The sequence below is a fragment of the Moschus berezovskii genome, chromosome 17 (assembly GCF_049115385.1).
Source record: "Moschus berezovskii isolate FMDL1 chromosome 17, NW_MosBer_1.0, whole genome shotgun sequence".
In the NCBI taxonomy this organism is placed as follows: domain Eukaryota; kingdom Metazoa; phylum Chordata; class Mammalia; order Artiodactyla; family Moschidae; genus Moschus; species Moschus berezovskii.
The window spans coordinates 49,225,998-49,249,533 of record NC_142476.1 but is presented as its reverse complement, the minus strand read 5'-3'; the positions used below and the strand labels follow the sequence as shown (position 1 = coordinate 49,249,533).

At 54.8% G+C, this 23,536-nt stretch overlaps 1 protein-coding gene across 5 annotated transcripts in view; it reads left to right on the top strand.

Moving 5' to 3' along the window:
• Positions 1–23,536, top strand: part of CASZ1 (castor zinc finger 1) — a 154,777-nt gene that overhangs the window by 61,285 nt on the left and 69,956 nt on the right. For 2 of the 5 annotated variants that reach the window (XM_055419548.2, XM_055419546.2), the window contains one exon: positions 12,422–12,534. The exons of the other annotated variants lie outside the window; for them this stretch is intronic. The gene's annotated coding sequence lies outside the window, so the exon portion shown is untranslated. The remainder of the gene's footprint in view (positions 1–12,421; positions 12,535–23,536) is intronic. 5 annotated transcript variants of the gene reach the window in all.

Here is a 23,536-nt window from a genome sequence, read left to right as displayed (position 1 = left end):
GTTGGAGAAGAGAGGACAGTTTTAATAACCTTTGCAGATAATGGTGGCTATTCTCCTTTGATACTACACTAAAACTTGCCAAGTGGTGGTTTCTCAAAGGTTAGCTGCAGTGTGGACTCTGAAACTACATCAGTGAACCTTATGAACTCTTCTTACATGAAAACCCTCTGGTCTGGTCTGCCTTGCACTGTGAATGAATCATCCCCCTGAGTATGACTTTGGTCACGTATGGGTCATTTGGGGAATACAGGTTCACTGAGGAACACAGATCTGCTGTGTGTTGACACATTTGACTACACGATCTTTGAAAGAAAATGACATTCAGTAGTATCATCACCTGTCTCATCAGAAAAGCTGTTAAGTTTTAGGACACTGTCAGAGTCACAGTGGCAGATATTTTCCCCAAAGTCTGGTTCTCAGACTAGGAAAATCTTCAAAGCTCAGATTTTACCATTGGCAACAAATATTGCCAGTTTTTCTTCCCCCGCAAAGTGACAGTCTGACTTTGTTCACTTTTGAGAAAATGTCTGCCAAATCCTCAGATCTGAAAAACCAGAGTTTATCTGTCAGTCAGTCGCTCCTTCAAGTTCAGAGAGGGCTCCGTGAAAAGAGCAGCTGGCTCAGCGTCAGCCCAGTCACCTGGGCACTTTCCCAGGGCGAACCTCAGACCATGGGGTGCAGCACAGTGCTTCATGTGTACTTACCCCTCCATCCTTCAGAATATTAAAAAGACATGTACTCAGGGCTCAAGATTTCGTAAAAATTAACAGTTTTTATAGCTTTATCAAGCACATTCTTAAGTGAATATGGCTCTTTTAACTGATGTGCATGGCACTGAGAACACAGTAGTTGCCAGTCCCACACTGTGGCCTGTGCCAAGGCATCAGCCCTTTATCCACCGTAGCTTTTGTACCATCAATGCCAATGTCACCACAGCAAGGGAAAAAAAAAAGGCAAATTGCATTTTAGTAGTATCATGAAAGGGTCTCAGGAACCCCAGAAGCCTGCAGACCACGCTTTGAGAACCGCCACCCCTGTCTCTCTCTCTCTGATCAGAGCCCCCAAAAAGCATTTCACTCTGGCCACTTGCTTTCTGTCCTCAGAAAGGGCTAAGATCTTGGTCTGATCCAGCACCACTTCCTGGCTCTTCTGCCCTCTGTCTGGAGCTGCCGTGGGGCGAGGCGACTGTGGGGTGCTCGTGGGCAGCCTGGGAGAAGGGCAGGAACTGCCTGTGTTTGTGGATGCCAACATCCTCTGGGCCCGCGGCCCGCGTCTCCCCTGCAGAGCCTTGTCCTGCCCCAGCAGACCCTCCCGCAGCCTCTGAGTCCGTCAGGGCTCGGGCCGTCCTGAGCCGGGGCTGCAGCTGCCCCCGCCGCACACGGCCCAGTTTCCCATCGGCCACCTGCCTTCACGCTGAGGGCCGTGGTGGGGCCGGAGCCAGAGGCGGGCCTCCGCCTCCCTCTGCTTCCCCTCTCCGCTTTCCCCAGCTGCCCCCCGACCGCCTCCCCCGGCACGGCAGCCTGTCCGAGACACTGGGTTTTGTCCCCTCGATCCCGGCACCCTGAGAGTGCGAGAAAATAGCTGTCCGGTGAGCGGTGGGGGAAGGCCTCTTGTTTTCACCTCTCGGCGGCTGGTTTCCCAACTTTCCCAGCCCAGCTCCTGAGGAACAAAGGGCCTCCGGCCCCGTGTGCTGGGCCGGGCCCAGCGAGGGGACTCCCCAGCAACTCTTTATTGAGTCTTCAAGCGCCGGCCAGGCACTCCATTAAAAAGCCATTCCCCTTTGTGCTGCCCGGCCCCCAGCTGTCCCCCCTCTCATGTGACGGTTGGTCACAGTTGTAAAACAACAACGCACAGAGTTGGCAACTAACGAGGCTTTTTTTCAAGCCAGGGTCTCCATGGCAACCCCCGTCAATCACCCCTCGGGAGCGCTTTAACCTGACCGAGAGGGGGAAATAAAAAATAAAATAATAATAATAAAAAAAGCCAAGAAAGAAAGACTTGGAAAGAGAGCGAGAGGCCAGTAGACAACTGGGGAGGGAAACAATTCAGAAAGTTGCTGGGGTTTGCTCCGTCAATTGGAACACAAATGAAACTTCAATCTGTTGGATGGGAGTGTCCCACTGACCCGAGGGGAAGGATGTTCATTGTAATTTTTACATATAGTTTTCAGGTTGCAACTCATTTTGTGAAGGCTTCTGGCATTTTCCTGTAGTCCATAAAACGATGGAACATGGTTGTCTGTGGGCAGACTGGGAGGGAGGGCAGTCCTATGGGTTGTTAGAGTGAAGATATGGTACCATGGGCCCAAACCGAGAGATGCCCAGTTTATGGCCTCAAGCCAGCAGGGAGAGCCATTCGGAGTCTGGCTGGAGTCCAGCAGTGTCTGAGTCCTTCTATGCGCGGCCCGGTGCCAGTGGGGATGGCCCACAGTATGTGGTAGGCATGGCGCCAAGGGGACATTGGAGGGCCCCCACGCGCCATGCCACACGGGGCAAGAGTGGACCTACCCCCATGACGTGTCAGGGGGAACCAAGAGTGACTGGCGGTGCTGGGACCCCTCGTTCCTCCTACAACGCCGTGCCAGCAGATGCCCACTCCCTGGGCACGTGGCATCCCGCCAGGGGTGAGTTCAACCTTCCATGTGTTGGCGTGGTGCCGGGGGCATGGTAAGCCTGAGCCCCCCAACCCCACCCCACCCCACCCCCCGGCACTCATACATGCTGTCTGGCCGCTAGCCAGGGGCTCCACAGGTTCCGAGGTCTGCACGGTCTGGGCACGGGCACGGTCTGGGCATGGCAGCGGGCAGCCTGGCAGCCGCTGCCAGGCCCTCCTGAGAGCTCTGATCAGGAAGGAAGAGAAGGCCAGCGTCTTGGCCCAACCCTCATCTCTCAGCCGAGGATACCTGAAATTGAGAGCTCAGGCTCTTTTTCTCTGTGGAAGTGTTGAGAGGCCAAGAGTCCCTCTCGGGGTCTCTGCACCTTGGGGGAGGTGTTGCTCATTCGTAGAGTCTAGGAATCTGACTGGAGGCCTGAGGAAAGGAAGGAAGGGAGCCCTGGGGCAGAACCTTTCAGAGAACAGGCACGGGGTTCCAGCCAACCTGGGCGCTGTGGGGCCGTGTGGTGTCCCCAGGTCCTGTGGATAAAGAGGCTGAAATTCTTGAATCTGTGGGTTTCTAGGAGGCTGGATTTTTTTTTTTCCTGGACTTCCGAGGCCTCATCTGTACCTGGCACCCAGAATAGCAAACCCAGAACAGGCAGATTGTTGTAAATGGATAGATAGACAGATAACTGAGGCAGAGCAGGCCTTCCCTGGGCCACTTCCTGTCCTGAGGGCTGCAGGCCGGGCTGGAGAGGCTCGGGGTCACTGGCTTGCTCCCGCCGTTCTACCTTACACCCAGGTGACACTGCTGCTTGATGCTGCTCCAGCCCTTCCTCCCTGACCCTGTCTCTGCCCATGCTCCCTCCACCCTGGCTCTGCCCTCCCTCACCGGCTGCAGGCCTGACACTGGCCCCCAGGCGCCCTCTCTGCCCTCACTCGGTCCTCAGTCCTGCTTGTGTGCATGCTCAGGGGCTCTGTTCACTTCCTGAGCGAAGTCAGTGAAAACCGTTCCGGTGGCGCTGCTGTCCTCCTCCCAGCAGTTGGCCCAGCTTCGAAGGCGGGGAAGCTGGCCCCAGGCACCATACAATGCTGTTTACATGACATCTCAGTGGGTCTGGTAGGGACTGACTCAGCCTGGGAACACTTTTCCCCCAAGACAAGAAGGTCAAGGACAGCCCCTGCTTTCAGGGCAGCCCTGTCCAGCGGCTCTCTGGCCTCTGGATCCCTGCTGGAGAGAGGACCCTCTAGGGACTGGGACAGCCTTGGCCAGGGCCCCATCTCTGCTTCTCCTTTCCTGGGTGCCCTGGGAAGCTCCTGCAGGAAAGGAATGCTAACACTCTACTGGTGTAGTAAGCTGGCACTGTACCCAGGCAGGGGCTGCTGAGTGCCAGAGCCTAGTAAAGATGTTGGCGAGGCCTCCACTCCCCACGCCCAGAGTTCCCTCTGTCCGGATTGGCGTGCGGCCTTCAGCCGAGCCCCAGGCAGCACGGGGAGGGGGTGGCCTGCTCTGCAGGCCCAGGCCCAGCCGGCCCAGAGGACCACACCTCCTCCCCCATTCCCTTCACCTCCAGTCAGAAGGACCAGGGACAATTATGGCAATAAATATTTTGTCGTTGCTCAGTCGCTAAGTCATGTCCAACAATTTGCAACCCCATGGACTGCAGCACGTCAACCTTCCCTGTCCTTTACAATCTCTGAGAGTTTGCTCAGACTTGTGTCTGTTGAGTCGGTGCTGTCATCCAACCATCTCATCCTCTGTCACCCCCTTCTCTTGCCCTCCATCTTTCCCAGCATCAGGATCTTTTCCAATGAGTAGGGCTCTTCTCCTCAGGTGGGGCCAAAGTTTTGGAGCTTCAACTCCAGCATCAGTCCTTCCAATGAATATTCAGGATTGATCTCCTTTAGGGTTGACTGGTTTGATCTTGCAGTCCAAAGGACTCTCAAGAGTCTTCTTCAGCACCACAGTTCAAAACCATTACAGTCCAAGGGACTCTCAAGAGTCTTCTCCAGCACCACAGTTCGAAAGCATCAATTCTTTGGCACTGAACCTTCTTTACAGTCCAACTCTCACGTCCGTACATGACTACTGGAAAGTATTTTGCAGCATTTTTGTGAAAGGAGAAGCAAGGTGTTGGGTGAGCCAGGGCAGATGGGATCCTAGTAGCAGCCAAATTGTGAGACCTGACTTCACCTCTCTAAGCCTCAGTTCCTCCTATGTAAAGTGAGGCTATGAATAGTATTCCATTACCACTTAATGCCTGGGTTGGGGAAGTGAAGTGAAGTGAAGTGAAGTCGCTCAGTCGTGTCCGACTCTTTGCGACCCTGTGGAGTGTAGCCTACCGGGCTTCTCCATCCGTGGGATTCTCTAGGCAAGAGTACTGGAGTGGGTTGCCATTTCCAAAGCCCTCCATAAATGTTAACAATGAAAGTGATTAGTGGTAGTGGTCATGATGATAGTGGCTCCCCCATAGTTTGGAGGTGTCAGTGAGATGATGTGTGTAAAGCATGTCAGTATAAAGCATTGCTATGCAGTGAGTGCTCAGCTAACGTTAGCTGTCATCATTATTATTGTTATTGTTACTATTTTCTGGTGCGCTGAGGTGGAGCCTCACGCATGCCCTGAGCCCTGCTCTTGCTCCTGAGGGGCCTGGGGTTGCTGCCCGCTGATGAGTCCAGCAGGTCCTTTTAGAATGCGCCACAGCCCTTTCTGCCCCCTCCCACTTACTCTCCAGCACCCACCCTGCTGTCTTACAGGCCCCTTACTGTCCTCTCCCTGTCCCAATGTCACTGTCACTCGCCCATCCAGGATTCCCCAGGCGCCACCCCTTTGGGGGTTTCCTGGCAGAACAGGGTCCCCAGAACCCTGTTTCTGCCTCTTACCCCAGCCCGGCCTCCCCCAGGCCTGGAATCTGACTGGGTATTATAACATAGTAGCTGAATGAACTCCAGTTTCAAAGGTTAATATCAAAATCTGGAGTGGATTACCTAAAAATTACTTACAACACCATTAAAATTCTGAACTCTTTTTGTTGTGGCTGTAAATTAATTTAAAATGTCAGGTTTTTTGAGAAATCCAATAAGAAATTGAGCCAACAGAGCAATCTGCAAACTGTCTGGCAAAGAGGAAAGTGTGTCTCTTCAATCGACAAGGAAAAATATGGAGCTTAACTGGAACCATATGGCTTAGTACTTGAGAGAAATCTGCTGAAGAGGGAGGGCGGCTGCGGGGAGAAGGGAGGTAGGAGCTCAGCTGACAGCCACACACATGCAGCGCGAGGCCAGAGGGGAGCAGGGCCAGCGCAGCGGCCTTGGCGCGGCCGAGGGGCCTGGCAGGCGCCTGGCACACGGCCTACTTGGCTGCCCCCTGTCCGCGGTCACCGGGAGGCCCCACGCGGCAACTTGGTCGGTCCACCGTCTTAACACATTCTCGCTGTGTCCATCCAGCGCTCCCCGGCCAGTTTGGGAATCCTCCCCGCTCCCTTGGGGGAGCCCAAGCCCCCCCACCTCCTTCCAGGGGAGCACAGGCATGAGTGTCCCAGCCTGGGACGGCCACCTGCGTGTCTTGTGAAGGCCACCTCCTCCCCTCAGCCCTCTCTGGGCTTCCTCCCGCCAACATGTGGTCCCCATTACTCCCGAATTCCCCCAGATTTACAACACATTAAGTAATTTGTAGGTTATTTCAACTTCAATCTGCTAAAGTTGAGAAAATCAAAATTAAATTCAAACCACAAGGGAACTTCAAAGAAAGAGGAAGAAGAGGACGAGAAGAACCCTCGAGTGCGTTCTCCTCTTCAGTCGCGTGTGTCCCCTGATGTCATCCTCGGGGCGGGGGGGCAGCCCGCTCTTCCTGCCTTCCTCAGTGCCTCCTCTCTCCCTCCTGCAGGCCCCCACTTCTGGACAGGACAGTGTCCCGGGTGTCCCCTCTGAGTGAGGATGCAGAAGCCCAGGGGCAGCCTGGGGTCTTGTGTGGGCCCCGTGGTCTGAGCTGCGGATGAAGCCCCTCTAACTTGTAACACTCTCTCCCACTCCCACTGCCCAAGCCCTCACCCCACCCCAGCTGGTTAGGGTATTCTGGAGCTCCAAGGCCTGTCTGTTTCATTTTTCCAACCCATTTTGAGGGGAATCTCCACCTATGGCTGTTCTAGCTCCCCACGCGCCTGGGACAGCTGACAGCTGGTAGGTACCACCTGGCCCCCTCGGTTTAATAGCTCAGGTTACCTTATTTTGCTTTCTACCCTTTAAAGCAGGCTTGTAAATAAGCAAACACTCGGTGCCAAGCACCTTCGGCACCTCGCCAGGCTGGTAAATATTTTAGTAGTGACTTGGTAACAGTTGTGTTCACTTTGATTTCCTCAGAAAGGTTCTTGGTGCTGGGGAGGGGGCTGGCTCTGGGAAGCGATGTGCTGGTTATTTATAGTCCGGCTCTGGCCACATGGCCTTTGCTCTAACCCTGAGGATTGTATGCTGGGGTATTTTTAAAGGCTGGTGTGGCCTGACTTACACCCCTTTCTGCAAAGACGTGGGGGGCATTCTTCTATCTCTCTGAAAGTGCCCCATGAAGAGAGAGCTCCATGGTCCTGGATTTGGGAAACAGAGTCTAGATTTGTCCCCACCCAGAACTAGAATGAACTGAGAGACTCGGGCAGATCCTATGTTGGGTGTGAGTTAGGGACTGACCCCTGCTGATGTGGTTTGGACTTAGGGAGAAGCCCAGGATCTGGGGAAAGGAGGTCTTTGGGGTTGGGGTGTGTAACATTGAAGCAGTGCCACCTGAGATGGCCAGAGTCAAGCTGACCATGAGAGCAGCCAGGTTGCAGGAGGGAAGTAGGTGGAAATGCATCAATGGGAGGTGTTGTCTTGGCATCTGGTTCTTGGAGGAGCCGTACCACAGGGAAGGAGAGCCATGGTAGATGAAGCAGGGTAGGGAGCCTAGAATATGATACCCTGGGGTCCAGGCATTCCCTCTAAGCCAGGGGTCCCCAACCTTTTGGGCACCAGGGACCAGTTTTGTGGAAGACAATTTTTTCACGGACCAGGGTCAGAGTGGTTTCGGGATGATTCAGGTGGATTACATGTACTGTGCACTTTCCTTTTTCTTTTTTTAAACAATTTTATCTCTTTAATTTTGGCTGTGCTAGGTCTTCATGTTGCTCGGTCTTCTTGCTGCTCAGACTTTTTCTCTAGTTGCAGCGAGTGGGGAGCTACTCTCTAGTCGTGGTATGCTGGCCTCTCATTGTGGTGGCTGCTCTTGTTGCGGAGCACGGGCTTTAGGGCGTGAGGGCTTCAGCAGTTGCTGCTGCCTGGCGCTAGAGCACAGGTTCAGTAGTTGTGGTCCCTGAGCTTAGTTACTCCTCGGAATGTGTGATCTTCCTGAATCAGGGATCCAACCCCTGTCTGCTGCATTGGCAGGTGGATTCTTTACTGTTGTGCACCAGGGAAGCCCTGTGCACTTTAGTCTAATGCTGCCGGTGATCTGCCAGGAGGTACTGGTCTGTGGCCAGGAGGTTGGGGACCCCTCCTCTTAGCCATGAAGGGGCCCTGACAAGTGCAGGGCCTCTCTGCCCAGTGCTCAGAAGCTGGTCTCACCCAACCAGACCTTGCTTATCCCGCCTTCCATAGCCTGGGTCGCCATGTGCTGCTCCCAGGGTAAGTGAGAGGCCATCGGGTTGGGGACGGATGTCTTTAATAAATAGACTGTTCACAGTCTTTGTTTTATGAGAGGTTTCTGTGCAGATGGGCTGGTTTTAAAGGGGTTCAGACTCAGCACAGTGAGGCCATCTCAATGGTCCCTGAACTCTAGTGCCCCAGGATGTGCTTGTGAGTGTCCACGAGTGGACCCAAGCTAAGCAGGAACGAGGCTCGTCTGCTCTCATTGGCTAGTGGTGGTGGGGAAGGCTGGGGAACATGGGTGCTTCCGGGCCACCTAAGACAGGATGAGTGTTCCCTGAGGACCCTTCTTCGGGTCCCTCCCTGGGGGTGGGGCCTTCACACCTGGGGCTTACAGCTGAGCTCTGTTCAGCTGACCAGCCAACCTGCTGCCACTCCCCAGCCACCCGCCCTTCCCCACTGGGCCCCTGGCGCCATGATGCTCGCCTCCCGTCTGCACCCACGCACATCCCATTGGTGCTCAGCTATCGTGGGCGCGAGTCAGGTGAGCGGCAGACCAAGTGGCAGACCGGCTCACCTCCTTCCCTGCGGGACTGGTGCCAGGGCTGTGCTCTTCCCGGAAGGCTTCCAGGCTCCCCCGCATGGCATCCTGTTGAGCCTGTTCCCAGGGTGCGGGGGCAGGCCTTTTGGGGGGGAGAGCGTCTGCCCCGTGCTGCCCTGGCGCCAGCTCTCCCTGGAGGCCCTGGCGGAGTTGCCAGAGGGAAGCGGCTGGGCCAGGGCAGGAGATGGGGACAGCTGAGATGGGGGTCAGTGGGAGGCGGCCACCTTCCTGCCAGCACCTTGTCCCTGCTGGGAGCGACCTCTGACCCCTGGGCTGGTGTGCATTGGTGTTCAGTAGATCAGTGTTGCTTCGCTGATCTCCAGTGACTTTTCCTAAAAGATGCAGAGCCCTCACTGTACCCTCAGCTGGGCCCAGCATTCACAGAGGGTCTCTGGGACCCCCATGGCTCCTTGGCCTTGCCACAGTGGTTCCTCAGTCCCCAGTTTTCAGTGTCCTCAGAATCTCTGGGAAGTCCCACAGGGGAGAAGGGAAGGTAGAGAGGCCTTCTTTGAGCGCCCAGAATGTTTATGCTCAAGTGCTCAGGGATCAGCCTTCTAAGCTATTGGAGCTCAGAGTCTTGCCTTCTAATCTTCACTTGTCCGCTGGCCCCTGTGTGGGAAAGAAGCTGCTTTAGCAAATCTTCTTCTGCCCCTTGGCCTTGAGTGTGGACTGTGTGGCACCCAGAACCCTGTTGTCCTTTACCTGATAACTTAAGCAAAACGTGTCTTTTCCAGTCCCCCTCTGTGGCCTTTGGAAATAAGGATATCCATCAACAGTCATTCCCCTCCCTGGTCTCCCTAAAGGAGGCCTCATAGTCCTACTGAGGGGTCAGAGCTGCTCAGGGGAGATGAGGCTGTGACAGCTGACCCACCCCCTTTAGTGCAGTCAGGGGAGAAGGGGTGACCTGATACCCAGTTGCAATGGGTCCCTTGTTGTTCAGTCGCGCAGTCATGTCTGACTCTTTGCGACCTCATGGGCTGCAGCACGCCAGACTTCCCTGTCCTCCATCACTGTCTCCCGGAGTTTGCTCAACCGTGTCCATTTGGCATCTTAAGAAGAAGATGCCACGCCATGCGTCAGTTTCCCCAGGTGACTTCTCTCCACAAGGGCTGCAAGGACCTCAAAGTGAAAGAGCAGGAGAAGCGAGAGAAGAGACAATGGAGGGTGGTAACCAACAGGACCCTAATAGGCTTTCTCTCCTTGGAACGCTGGCCGGCCTCCACCTCACCTTCAAGTGGGTAGGAGCAGATGGCAAAAAAGCAGTTGACCTGGAGCAGGGCAGGAAGGTATATGGGCTGAGGCCTCCCACTGTCTATCAGATCTAGTGGAGATCAGGCCTCTTCTCTTCCAGTCTGGACATTAGCATCTAAGTGGTGAAGTGCGCTGCAGGACGGAAGATGAACCAGCAAGTTCTGTAGAAGGTCGGGACCGCCCCGTGGAGCCAGAACTAATCGGAGCGTCCGCCCTTGTTGGCCCCAGACACAGTTCTTGTGGGAGGGGGCTCGCCCACAGGTAGCCGGTTGCCCTGTTTCTCCTTGATGCCTGGTGGATGAGTCCTGGTTTCAAGCTCCCTGAGAGCTGGGAATGGAGGAGATCCTATGAAAATGATGATATGTGACAATCAGTCACAGCAATTAGTGTTTTGGTTAACAGGCCTTTTTTGTTTTCTCTCACCCAGACAGAATGTCACAAATAAATCCTCTCCTGCATTTGCATATTAATTGGATCGGAGACGTCAAGCATCTTTCATTAAAGAAAATGATCTGCATATTTGGAGACATAAAATAGTTATTTTGATGGGTTTTTTTCCTAAGATCAGGGGGTGGGGGAGGTAGGTGATGGGAGCAGTAGAAATTGAGGTACAGTGAAGGCAAAGCCAGCCAGCCCCTCCTCTGGAGTTAACCCTGTGCAGCCTGGAAGTTGATGGGCCCAGCTTGGACAGAAGATCATTTATATGTGAATAAACCTAAGAGTCAGGGGCCTTCCTAGGCATCGAGTGGTTGTCCAGGAGCCCAGCTTGACCCCTGAATAGAAGGGGTCCCCACTGGCATTTTGGCGAGGAGATAGGCTGCAGGCCCACTGCCGTCCTGCTGGGAGGGATCCGGCACCCACCTGTGTCTTGGAGCTCTGGCTGGCTTTGCCCAGCTCTCTGTCCTTCCCCTCTCACCTTGACCCCTCCACTCCTCCAGCCTCCTGCTCTTCCTCTCCCCTTGGCTTACCCGTCCGTGCCCACTTTCTGCATCCTCTCTGACCTTCGGCTTCCCTGTGCCCTTCTCATTCTCTGCCAGCCGTCATCCCTCTCCCCAGATGGAAAGTTGTCTGGGGGCAGCAGACGCAAAGCCTAGAGTCATTATCACACACACTCGAAATAACCCAGAAAGCTGCTGGGCCCATATTAGGGCATGAGTCCCCATGGAAAGCTGTGTGAATGTAGGGATTTGATAGGCAAGTGTGACCGCCACAGGGCATCCTGTTTCTCCTCCTGCCTTAAACCCTAGGTCCTCGTTGGCTGCAGTAGCCAAGGGTGATAGGCAAGACCTCTCCTAGACATGTCTGAGCCCCCGTGGGCTCTCTGCCATCCCAGCTCCAAAGGCACAAACCCAAGTGCTGTACTCCAAATAGAGAGGTGTTTAGGTGATGACGATGACGATGACAATTACCATCACTTTTTGCCCATAGAAAATGTGTAGACGCTTCGTAAGAGCTTTGTGCTCATCGTATCCCGGAATCCCCACCACAGCCCTCTGAGAGTGGCACTGTGAGTGAGTGAAGTTGCTCAGTCGTGTCTGGCTCTTTGCGACCCCATGGACTGTACCCCACCAGGCTCCTCTCTCCATGGAATTTTCCAGGCAAGAATACTGGAGTGGGTTGCCATTTCCTACTCCAGAGGATCTTCCTGACCCAGCAATTGAACCCAAGTCTCTTGCATCTTGTGCACTGGCAGGCAGATTCTCTCGGAGAGGGGCACACATTTGGTGAATCAGGAAACTCAACCTCAGAGAAGCCAGATAACATGCCCTTCAATACCCACTGGGGTTCAGAACTTGCAGCCAGAGCCAAGCTCGTCACACTGGACTTGGGGTGGGGGATCCTCTGGGCCGTGGGGACCAGTGGGAGTCTGGTTCCTGGATTGGTGGCAGCCAGCTGTAATTCCTGGGCATGAAGTCAGAGGACTGGTGTGGAGACTCTGTCTCTGCACTGTCACCCCACCAGGAAGCCCTGCCTATGTTCCCAAGATTCGCCTTCCTTTGAGGGGTAGAGAGGGCTTCCCTGGTGGCCCTTTGTAAAGAATCTGCCTGCAACGCAGGAGACGCAGGTTTGATCCCTGGATCAGGAAGATCCCCTGGAGGAGGAAATGGCAACCCACTCCAGTATTCTTGCCTGGAAAATCCCATGGACAGAGGAGCCTGGTGGGGTACAGTCCATGGGGTCGCAAAGAGTCAGACACAGCTTAGCGACTAAACAACAGTGAGAGGCAGAAAGCTGACTCCAGTGGGTTCTGTGGGCCTTGGGACCCTGGAGGTGCCTGTTCCAGGCCTGCCAGAATCACTCATGCTCTTTGTGTGCCAAGTTGGGCCAAGAAATTTGGTTCTAATGCTGGGTCTTGCCTTGCAGTGCACAGGTTCCTGGATGCACAGGGGTTGGGCTGTGCCCCAGTGAATAGCCTGGCTCCCTGGCTGAGTGGTACATCTGCTCACCTGTGCACCACCTCTACCTGTGCCCTTCAGGTAGGCCACCCCCTCTTCATGCCCTGGTGTGGGCTTGGGCATCTCTTGGGAACCAATTGGTTTCATGCTGCTGCTCCCCCACAGGCCCATCACCTTGAACTTCAGGTCCTCTCTCTTCTGCCACCTTCTTCCACTGGCCATGGCATTTAGGCAGGAGCACTGCTCCCAGATTAAGGAGAAGGCAGAGTTCTTGTCGAGTGAGGGTTTTTCATTCAAAAGGAATCAGTTTGGATTCCAGCCTGGCTGTATTCATGAGCTATGCACCCCGGACAGATCACCTCTCTTCTGTAAATCTCAATTTCTTCCCTTGCAAAAAGGGGGCCATCATTCCTCCTGTGGGCAGGGGCTGAGGAGCAGTCTGGTTCCTCTCAGCTGAGTGCCCCAATGCAGGCCTGAGACATAATTATATTCAAAAATTCAAATAGCAGTGCTCAGTCATGTCCACCTCTTTGCAACCCCATAGACTGTCGCCAGAAACCTCTGTCCATGAGATTTCCCAGCCAAGAATACTGGAGTGGGTTGCCATTTCCTTCTCCAGGAGACCTTTCTGATCCAGGGATCGAACCCACATCTCTTGCATCTCCTGCATTGGCAGGATTCTTACCACTAGTGAGAATAGCCCCCGAAAATGCCAGCTGAGGGGTCTGTGGCTCCCCAGTGGGTCAGGACTCTGGAAAGGTCTCCGGGCTGGGGGATGGAGGTGATTATTTCCCAAAGCACCTGGCAGCTCAGCCCTAGCATGTTTCTTTCTGTTCTCTGGCCCTTGGCATCTTTGCATGTGCTTCTGGCCGGGCATGGGGGAGGCCTGGTGGTCTTCAAATTCAGGGTTCTTGGAGAAGGGCCCCTGGGTGCCCTCTTTGGGGAGCACGTGGACAGCCTGGGCATTTTATAGAATGTGGGGGAGTCCGGCGGCAGCTGTATCTGTTCAGTGCCAAGAAGCCAAGTTAGTTTAATATGATTGTAGCTGCTGCTTTGATAAATCAAAATAATTAAAAATAATAAATTTGATTCCTCAACCAACAGGCTGTGTGTGGGCGCAGGGCCTGGGCTGACAAGCTAGGGCCAGGGAGGTGGAAGGGGGCACTGGGACACGGGAAGGCCTGTCTTGGTAGGATCGTAAATGGGGAGGTGGGAGTGAACTCTGCAAATCGATTAAGTAAAGTCTTTCATTCGGCAGAGCTGTTGGCTGGCCTCGGCTGGAGCTGCAGCTGGGCTTGCCACTGGCTCTGAGGCCTCAGGCCAGCCTCGATTTCCTCATCTATCAAATGGGGTGATAGTGCTGCCAGCTTCCCTGGTGGCTCAGATGGTGAAGAATCTGCCTGTAATGCAGGAGACCCGGGTTCGATCCCTGGGTCAGGAAGGTTCCCTAGAGAAGGGAATGGCAACCCACTCCAGTATTTTTGCCAAGGAGAACTCCATGGACAAAGGAGCGTGGCGGGCTACAGTGCATGGTGTCGCAAAGAGTCGGGCACAACTGAGCGAGTAATCCCCAAATGGGGTGATAGTTCCACTGCCTTGCAGGGCTGTGTGAGGAATCAGGGCTTTGCTGAACCTGTGGTCGAGCCTGACAGGAACATGGTCAGCCCTGTGTTTCACGGGTATCGTTGGCCCCTCTTGGCCCTGTCCTTGTACTCCGCTTGGGTACTGCAGTGGCTCAGGCCACGTGATGTGTGCTCAGTGGCCGAGCAGCCTGGTGGGCCTGGTGGTTTACTGGGGGCTCCTCTAGCAGCTGCTGGGTATTGTCCTAACACAGGACTACACTGTTGTGAAGCCACCCCCCTCTTACCCCCCCACCCATTGCAGGGTGTGTCTATTGATTGCTCCCTCTGGCTCCAGAGTTGGGACAGGAAGCACATGCCACTCCCTGTGGACCTGAGTCCCTGGTCAGGGTGCCGGCCGCTCTGACACAGGTGGGTGGGAATTGGAGCGGGCAGCCCTCCCACCCCTTGGTTTCCCCCACCCCCCACATCCTCCCGGAGGAGCCGTATTTGGTGTCTGATCCACAAGAGCCTGAGCAGCTGGAAATCTGAACTGAGTGGAGGGGGCAGGGACTGGTGGGAAGGGAGGGACAGGGTGTCTGTCTCTTTAAATGCACTTTGTGTCAGTGTGATAAGGAATTTGATGGCTTTATCAGAAATACCAAAGCTTTATTTAGCAGGGTGAGGCTCACACCACTCAGCTCCACACAATCTGCTGATAAATTGCAAAAAAGAAAAAAAAAAAACCCACCGTCTCACCAACACCCAGCACAGCAAGAAAGGAAGGACACGGCAGAAGGAAAGGCAGAAAAGCAAAGTTGGGAGTTTTGGGGGGCTGTGATGTTGTCAGGGGTGGGGGCCATGGGACTGCAGAGACTTCCTTGAAAGAGCTGACGGATGGGCCTTCTTCCACTCTCCCCGGTGGCCTTCATTTGGATAGATTTTTCTGTTATTAAGTAAAAAATATAGTAATTATTTTTGCTCTTCCAGAGAAAGGGCTGGTTATAGAGATGTGTTGCCTAGTTCTTGCTTCTGTCCCTCCATTAGCCTGGTTCACCCCAGGCTCTCGGGGAATCCTCCAGGCCACGCACTGGTTGTGCTGGTGAGGGCAGGACCAGCCTCTGGATTGGGATGTTGGACAGGATGCAGGACAGACTGTCAGAGAGTGAGGAGCCACCCCTCGTCCAGCGATCCCCACTCCATAGAGTGGGGCTGTGGCCGAGGAAGCCAGGCAGGGGAGGGCGTGAGACAGCCTGTGTGGGACGGGACTCCACGCCGGGGTAGAGGTCTCCACCCAGGTCACAGGGGAAGCCGAGGAGCCTGGAGTGACCCTGCCTGCCTGCTGCATCCCAGCACTTTCCGTGCTCCCCGCGGGTTGGGTGGCTCTGGGGGAGCACCCCTGCCCCGGTCACTCTAGATCTCTTATGCCTCCAGAGGGTCAAAGAGCAGAGCGACACTTCCACGCCTGTTTTCCACCGTGAGCCTTCTCCTTGTGCCCTGTGTGTGTCTTCCTGCCCCTGCTTTGTCCAGGAGAGCCCTGTGCCCTGACCCTCTGGTTGGCACACAGGCTCGAGTGCAGCCGCCCTTACTCTTCCCCTTGACTGTCCACACTGCTCCCGGTGCCCTCTGTTCCCCAGGAGCCTTCTGATGGGAGCAGACCAGATTCAAGCTCGTGGTGCCCACCGATTCTCCTCCATAAGGCTTTCCCTCCTCTGACCAGCCTGTGTGTGTGATTTTCCCTGGAAATCGAGGCGGGTATCAGAGCTCTGTGTCCACACTAGAGCTGTGAAAAAGGGAAGTTGGGTACTGGGCATGGTGGGTGACAGAGAAGGAAGGACCTCTGCGTCCCCGGCGTCTTGGGGGGCTGCCCTCTGTCTGGCTGCACAGGGGGGCTTCTCCTGGCCCAGCTGCCCAGCTCCCTGGCTCCTCACCCCTTTCTGATGGCGCCACAGTCTGGCTGAGCCAGGCCTGGGGGTTCTCACTGCAGGCCCTGCCCATCCCAGTTTCACTGTCCTCCACCCAGCATTCTTCTTGGTGGCTTACAGACTTGGTTGGGGGGAGGTCTCTGCCCACAGAGGGGCCCGCAAGCATGGCTAAAGGGCCAAGGCTTTCCAGAGCCCACAAGCTGCCCCCTCAGACAGGACGGAGGCTTTGTTTTTGTTCAGCCGTTGTGTCCAACTCTTTGTGACCCCATGACTACAGCATACCAGGCTCCCCTGTCCTTCACTGTCTGCCAGAGTTTGCTCAAATTCATGTCCATTGAATCCGTGGATAGAGGCTGGGCAAGGCCAAAGGATGCCTCAGGGGCAGTTACGGGAGCCCAAAGTCAGACTGACCGCAGGCAAGGTTCAGCGGAGTTTGAGAATAACTTTGCACTGAGCACCCTCTCCCGAGCCAAGGAGGGCCGAGCCTGTGCGCTCCCTAGAGGCGGTGAACAAGAGGGACCCCAGGCAAGGTGAGGCCAGCAGGCCTAGAGAGCCCTGAGCTACAGGTCAGTCTCAGAGGAATTCCTCGCTTCAGATAGTGGAGCAACAGGATTAGCCCAGCTGCTCAGAGAGGGGAAGTGCAGGGCGGAGAAACAGGGGAGCTTGGAGGAGAGGGCGGGGGCTGATCTGGCCAGGGAAGGGCAGAGGGTGGAGGAAGCTGCAGAAAGGCTGCGGCTGGGAGACAGACAGGAGGAGTAAATGGAAGTGACAGGGTCAGGCCAGACCTTTGTCCTGAAGCCTGATTAGAGAGTCTGCCCTGGATTTCTGAAACTTTGGGATGTTGTCGGACAAACTGGAGCTTAATTCTGTCAGAGCACTGGGGAGATTAGAATTGACATCCTGGGAGCACATTCCTGGCTGGGCAGAAATCCAGCCCCTGCTGGGAAAAACCTGTGAAAGCATGGCTAGCCCAGTGGTGGTGGCAGGGGGTGCCCGGCGGCCCGAGTAGCCACTCCAGGCTTGTGGGTTGGAGCCAGGACGTTTTGGAAGGCCAGGCCATGTCATTGGATGGTTATGGACTAGAGGAAAGAATGGAGGCCCAGCAGGGTCACTTCTGAGTCCAAATCCTGGTTCTGGGCCTAGCTGTGTTGCCTTGGGAAGAGAGCTTTGGTTTGTTGAACCTCAGTTTTCTCGTCTGTTGAATGGGCCCACTAAGTCTGCCTTCTGGGCCCACTAAACTTTTCTTTCCTTTGAAGTGGGAGGCACAACCTTGGGAAGCTGGGAGGAATGGCTCAGACTTTTTTTAAATTTTTTTCATATTTTTGACCGTGCTGCACAGCTTGTGGAATCCTAGTTCCCTGACCGGGGATTGAATGTGGGCCCACAGCAGTGAAAACACTGAGTCCCAACCACTGGCCCACAGGGGATTCCCGGATCAGACTTTTCTGCACTCTCAGCTGCAGCAGAGCCAGGGCCTGCTGGTGCACAAGGAGGGTTTCCCTCACAGAGCACCCTGACATTCAGCATTTGTTCACTGGTCAGGCGAATCCTGGCAGTGTCACCCCGACAGAGTGCTCTAGCCTCCTGCCTCTGCACCAAGGGGGTCCTTTCCAGCAGCCAGGCTCCTCAGCCACAAGCAGCCCGCAGGAACCCCTGGAGATGGCCGCCTCGCTCTCTAAGAGCTCCAGGGAATCCCCTGCTCAAACTTAGTGAGCCGGGCAAGCCAGAGCCCCACTCCAGGAGACGGGCATGGAGAACCAGGGTGAGAACCCAGCCTTGCAGCCGCAGAGCAGGCCGTTTCTAGAAGAACAGAGCGGTCCCTCCCCACTTCCCTCCTGATCCTAATGACTTTCAAATATTGGTAAATATTTTGGCTAATGCAGGCTCTCGTGGCAGAGAGCAAAGCTGTGTGCAGTTCAGGACCTACAAATTATTTATTAAAGATCTGAGATGCGGTGCAATTATGTGGAAAGAACCCCAAAAATTAAATAAATAAGTAACAAAATAAATAAATAACAGCCACACTGGCCTCTTGAAGGCTTGGGGAGCTGCATACATGATTGCCGTCTTGATGAAATCCCCTCGGATGTAATGAGCTGATTTTCTGCTGTTAATATTGCATCTGCTGATGAAGGATTCGTTAGGATAATGGAACGAAGCTAAAATATAAATGACTCCCTGTCAAGAAGCAGCTTTTGTTTGTTGATCTCCTGACAGTTCCCGGGCCAAGACAGGGGTTTCTGTGTGCACACACGTTCGGGAGCAGCCAGAAGGGTGGGCTGAGGGCTGGTGGGGGCGAGGGGGGCTGTCCCAAGGGCCCGGCTCCCTGGTTATCCTTGGCTTTTCCTGCAAGGTGGAACTCCTGGTCCTCGGGGAGCCTTGGAGTCCTGAGGGGTGGGGAAGCCATTGACTCAGACCCTCTTTCCCCATGTGGAGGGCAGCGTGTTGCACTAAGATGCTGGGCAGCAGCAAGTGTTATCTGGGGAGCCTGGCAGAGTGATGGATGGAGTGGGCTGTGTGCGTTGAGATCCACATGTGAGAGGAGCCGGACCACGTGTGCGCAGATGGTTGGCAGTGCTAGAGAGACTGGACCATAGGCTCTTGAGAGACGTGTCCTCCGATCTCTGGAGCCACCCTAGCCTTCTCATGTTGTTTATTCCCTCAGCACACATGTGAGGCCTGGGAACACCTGGGGCAGGACTGCACGATGTCCTTGGGGACCAGAGGGAGAGGGGAGCTATCTGAAAGAAGGATAATTCACCTTCTGCCCCCTTGCTTGGCTTGTCTAATATCTGTGCCGAGCCACCATGCGGGAATAGCCTTTTCCTCTCCTAGATGGAGCTCCCTCTTTTCTTTTTTTAAAAATGTATTTAGTTTTTCTTTTGGCCACACCACACGGCATAGGGAACCTTAGTGCCCTAACCAAGGATAGAACCCGTGCCCCTGCAGTGGAAGTGCAGAGTCCTAACCACTGGGCAGCCAGGGAGGTCCCGCCTTCTTCGTCTCTTCCTCCTCCTCCTTCAGCTATAGCATTTCTCTGTATTGTGGTAAAACACACATAGTGTAAAATTTACTGTTGTAACCCTTTTACACTGCACAATTCAGTGGCATTCCGTCATCTACAGTGTTGTGGAACCATGACCAATATCTGGTTCCAGAAGGTTTTCATCACCCCAAACAGAAACTCTACATCCATTAGAAGTCCCTCCCTGTTTCCCTCTTCCCCCTGCCCCTGACAACCACTAATCTCTTTTCTGTCTCTATGGATTTGCCTATTCTGAATATTTCATGTAAAAGGAACCATATAGTGTGTGGTGTTTTGTGTCTGCCTTCTTTCACTTAGCATAATCTTTTCAAGGTTCATTCTTTATAATGGCCTGTATGAGAACTCCATTCCTTTTTGTGGCTGAATAATATTCCACTGTGTGGGTGACCCCATGTCGCTTTTCCACTCATCTGCTGATGGACTTCTGTGTTGTGTTCACCTTTTGGCTATTGTGAATGGATCCTCTGTGATCTATCCTCCATGATCCTCAAACAAGTTCTTGTTTGAGTCCCTGTTTTCCATTCTTTCAAGTACATACCTAGGAGTGAAATTCCTAGACCTTTCCCCTGCTTCTTAAAGGCGGGGCTCCTGAAAGCTAATAACAGGTAATATTTGTTGAGCACGTACTATGTGCCAGACCACGGTGCGGTGTGTTATTTCACAGAGTCTTCCTAAGAACCGCAGAATGGGAGCTCCGTGAGGACTGTCTTTGGTTACCAGTATTCTCCAGGTCTAGGGGAGTACTCAACATATAGTAGGGTGCTCAAGAAATATTACTGAGTGAACTGTCTTTGAGGTGGGGGCTCATACCCTCTGCCTCTTTGGTTGAATCAGCTGAGGCCGTGAGAGCTTAAGCAGTCTGCCTGCCCCAGCAGACACCATGGAAGGTGACAGAATCAGGACTCAGAATCAGGTCTTACCTACTCTGCTGTTGCTCATGTAGGCAGTGTATTTTACCTTCCTTAGGCCTAGCACAGTGTCATGAGCACAGGACATACTCAATGAATATCTGATGATCATTGTGGAGTAGGGACGGGAAGAGATCTAAGTCAATGCCCTGGAGGAGGGCTGGGCAGGGCCCAGAGCAGGTGTTGTCCATCTGTGCATCTGATAGAATGCACCGTCTGTCCAAGGAGGCACTGCCTCATCCACATCGAGCCCTGAGATGCATAGACTACATTGGACACTGCTGAGGACCCCTCCCAGCACCTGGGAGAAGCCTTCTTGCTGACAGCTTTGCCAGATCCATTCTTCACCTTGACCTTCGAGGCCCTCAGACAGGGCAAAAACCCAGCCACCCACCTGGGCCGCTCTTCTTGGGGAGAGCAGGGACGCCAGGAAGATCTGAGCCACCTTTGCCTGGAGAGATCATGCGAGGCCTCTGAGGGCTTGGGAGGAGCGGGGAGGCTGGCCCTTCTCCTGCAGCCCTAGAGAGAAAGGAATGGCCTCCCCTCACAGTCCAAGCCTGTGGTGGGGCCTGTCTTGGCTTCTGAGGCAGGAAAAGGGAGGGCAAGCCTGGTGTGAGGACCACAGAGAGCAGCATCCAGCAAAGGAGCCAAGGGCCTGGGCAGGGAAGGCGTGCGACCCAGAGGGCAGGTGAGGGGTGCTAAACCTACGGAGGCTTCGGCCCCTGCAGGACGGGTGGGTCAACTGGGTACCTACTGAGCTGGGATTTTCTCGAGAACACGGTGGGAAAATCCCTTCCCGGCCCCAAACTCCTAGACTCTTCCTCTTGACCCGGGGAAGAGTTTTCAGGATTCTGGCCAAATCCCAGCCCAGGCTGTTTGCAAAACCCCACTCGCCTCCAGAGCCAATCCAGAGGCCTGGCGCTGACCCCCACCTGCCTTGGGCCAGCCTTGGAGTGCAGGGCTCTTTTCTCTACACGGGATGGACAATCCACCCCGGCCACCGCCTCATCTGGGTCCGGCACCTGCTGGATTGTACAGGCCCTCGGCACCCCCAGGGTCCCACTAACCACTGTGTAAAAGCTTGGGGCTTCCTTTGACCTTTCCGCTTTGCCTGGGTATGCGGCGGCCGTCCCGCTGACACGCCTGCCCAGGCATCATGGTCAGGCAACTGCTCAGGCCCTGCCGGTGGCCTGCGCCCAGCAGCTCTGCCATCCGCTTTCTCTCCGCACCCCGCTTCCTCGCTCTCCCTCTCGTTCTCTTTCTCCCTCTCTCTCTTTTTCACTCTTTTAACATGGTTTTCCTAAAAAGTTTTTTAATCAATCAAATTTGAGGCAGAAAATAGGTTTTGTCACGCATGGTCCCGGGGTGGTGTGGCTCTCACTCAGGCTCCTGACAGCTCCTCAATGCAGGAAGGAGGCCAAACAGAATATTTCTCGGGGAAAGTGCCCGTTTCCATGACACTGCCCCTTGTTGTCTGCGCTGCCCCCCTCCTCAAGCTGCCTCTGACACGGCCTCAGCCCTGTGAAAGGGCCTGGCCAGGGAGGGGGCTGTGTGCGGGTGGGGGAGGGGGCAGGAGGCAGCATGGGGATTGGGGGGGCGGGTAGATGGGCCGCCAGCTGCCCCGGGGCCGCCCCTCGTGGCCTGAGAGGGCTGGGGAGCAGGTAGGGGCGGCAGGGCCGGGAGCCTGGCCCTGTGCTGCGTAATCAGCTGAGCCTCATAAATATGGAGCCGGGGAACTGGGGGTGAGATGCTCTGAAGCCAAGTCCCGGAGGGTCGGCGGCTCCAGCCAGAGGGGACTGACTGCAGGCGGATGAGGCCTCTTCGGGTCCTGGTATGCTGGTCACTGCAGCTTCTTCACCCTTCCCTCCGCACCCCCCTGCTCTCTGGGCTTTCCTTTCACCCCTGGCCTATGGCAGCCCCCTCCCCAGCATCTCTGACTCCCTTCCCGCCCTCCCTCCCCTCCATCACCGCCTGGGCCTCTGGTCCCTTCCAGCTCCCAGGCCTGCAGACCCCGCGGGGAGCTCCTGAGGGCCCTCTGCGCCTTGTCTGTCCGCCCCGCTTGCCCTCGCCTCCTTCCCACCTCACTCTTACCCTCTCCCCTCTCTTCTACTCTTCTTGCTCTCTTTTATAATTAATGATTAGTTTTAATTGGTTTGCTTAGGCAGCCTGACAGCAAATTAACAGAAGCCAGCTCAGGGCTGCCAGGCTCGGGCGAGAAACCACTGCACTTCCCAACTGGTCAGGGGAGGGCAAGGGCAAGGCTGACCTCCAGACTCTGCCTGGGCCTGCGGGCTGGCCAGGCAGGCTCTCAGCGGATGAGTGAGGCCACACCTGGTCTGGCGCAGTGGCCAATGGGAAGAAGGCAAGAGGATCTTCGCATACAATCCAGGCTCACGTTTGTCAACTTTCTCTGTGTGCTTTTGTTCTCTTTCAGCTCCTCATTACCCCCATCCGTGTTCTCATTCATGTTAGGCATCATCCATATCTTCTGAGATTAAGGTCAGGTAAAAGGAGGGCAGGGGCGCTGTCTTTAGATGGGGACAGGGCTTCATTCTGATCCTTCCCTGTAGCTCTATGGGGTTAGAAGCTTCATAGGTCTGGGCCAAGATCTTGCTCTTTCACAGGGACAGGAGGAAGCAGGTAACAAGGCTTGTTGTCATTGTTAGCTCAGCTGCTGGTCTACAGTCAGCTACCACAGCCCAGAAGCCAAACAGATCTGGTTCTGTTTCTGATTTGCCCTGTACCTCTGCACAGAGCTCAACCTCTTGATCCTCGGTTTTCTGGTCAGAATACTCAGATTAAAGTACATTAGATGAATGCATGGACGGGTGGATGGACAGCGGGCAGAGAAAGTGGCCAGCATCCCTGAGCACGTTACTTCTCTTGCTTAGCTTAGAAGGGTTGCACTTATTCAGCCTTCCTAAGTGTGGGGGCTCCTCTTCCACTCTGAGTTTTCCTATTCTGTACCTCCCCCCGGCCTTGCAGAATCCTTCCTTAACTATAGCAGCTTTCTGATTCTCCGCCAAGCCCAGGGTGTGCCCAGTCACTCACTCACACAAGCCAGAACCAAACTTCAGGAGTCGTGAGAGGCAGAGAGAGACAGGAGAAGATGCCCAGGCAGGACAGAGAGATAAAGTTGAACTTCTCAGGTCCCCTCCTCTGGGGTTCCAGGATCCACTGAGTGTCCCAGATCCCACCCAGATACAGCCTCCATGCTCCAGTCAGCCAGGCCCTTGCCCCAGGGGCAGGGGAGGGACAGGACCCCAGTTCTCGTCCTGGTCCCCACGCGGTAAGCGTCTCGGCCCCTCCCTGTCTCTCCACCACCCCCAACCAACTCCTGGAAAGTTTCCTCCCCGATTGTTCTGTGTGATCAGATCTGTGAGTTGCTCTCTAAGCTTCTTGTCACATTTTGACTTAATGAAGTGCAACTGCTGAGGGATTTGGGTTCAGCGCTCCGGTCTCCCGCGCTCCCTTGTTGTCAGAAAACAGGGGTGGTTGGGGACGGCAACACTGCGCTGCAAGTCGTTATCATTCCGGTCAGTCTGTTTAACACAAAATTAAACAAAGAACTAATTAGTGCCTCATGAATTAATAAATGCACAGTTGCCGGGGAGGATGGGAGGGGAGAAAAAGGTGGTAGAAGGG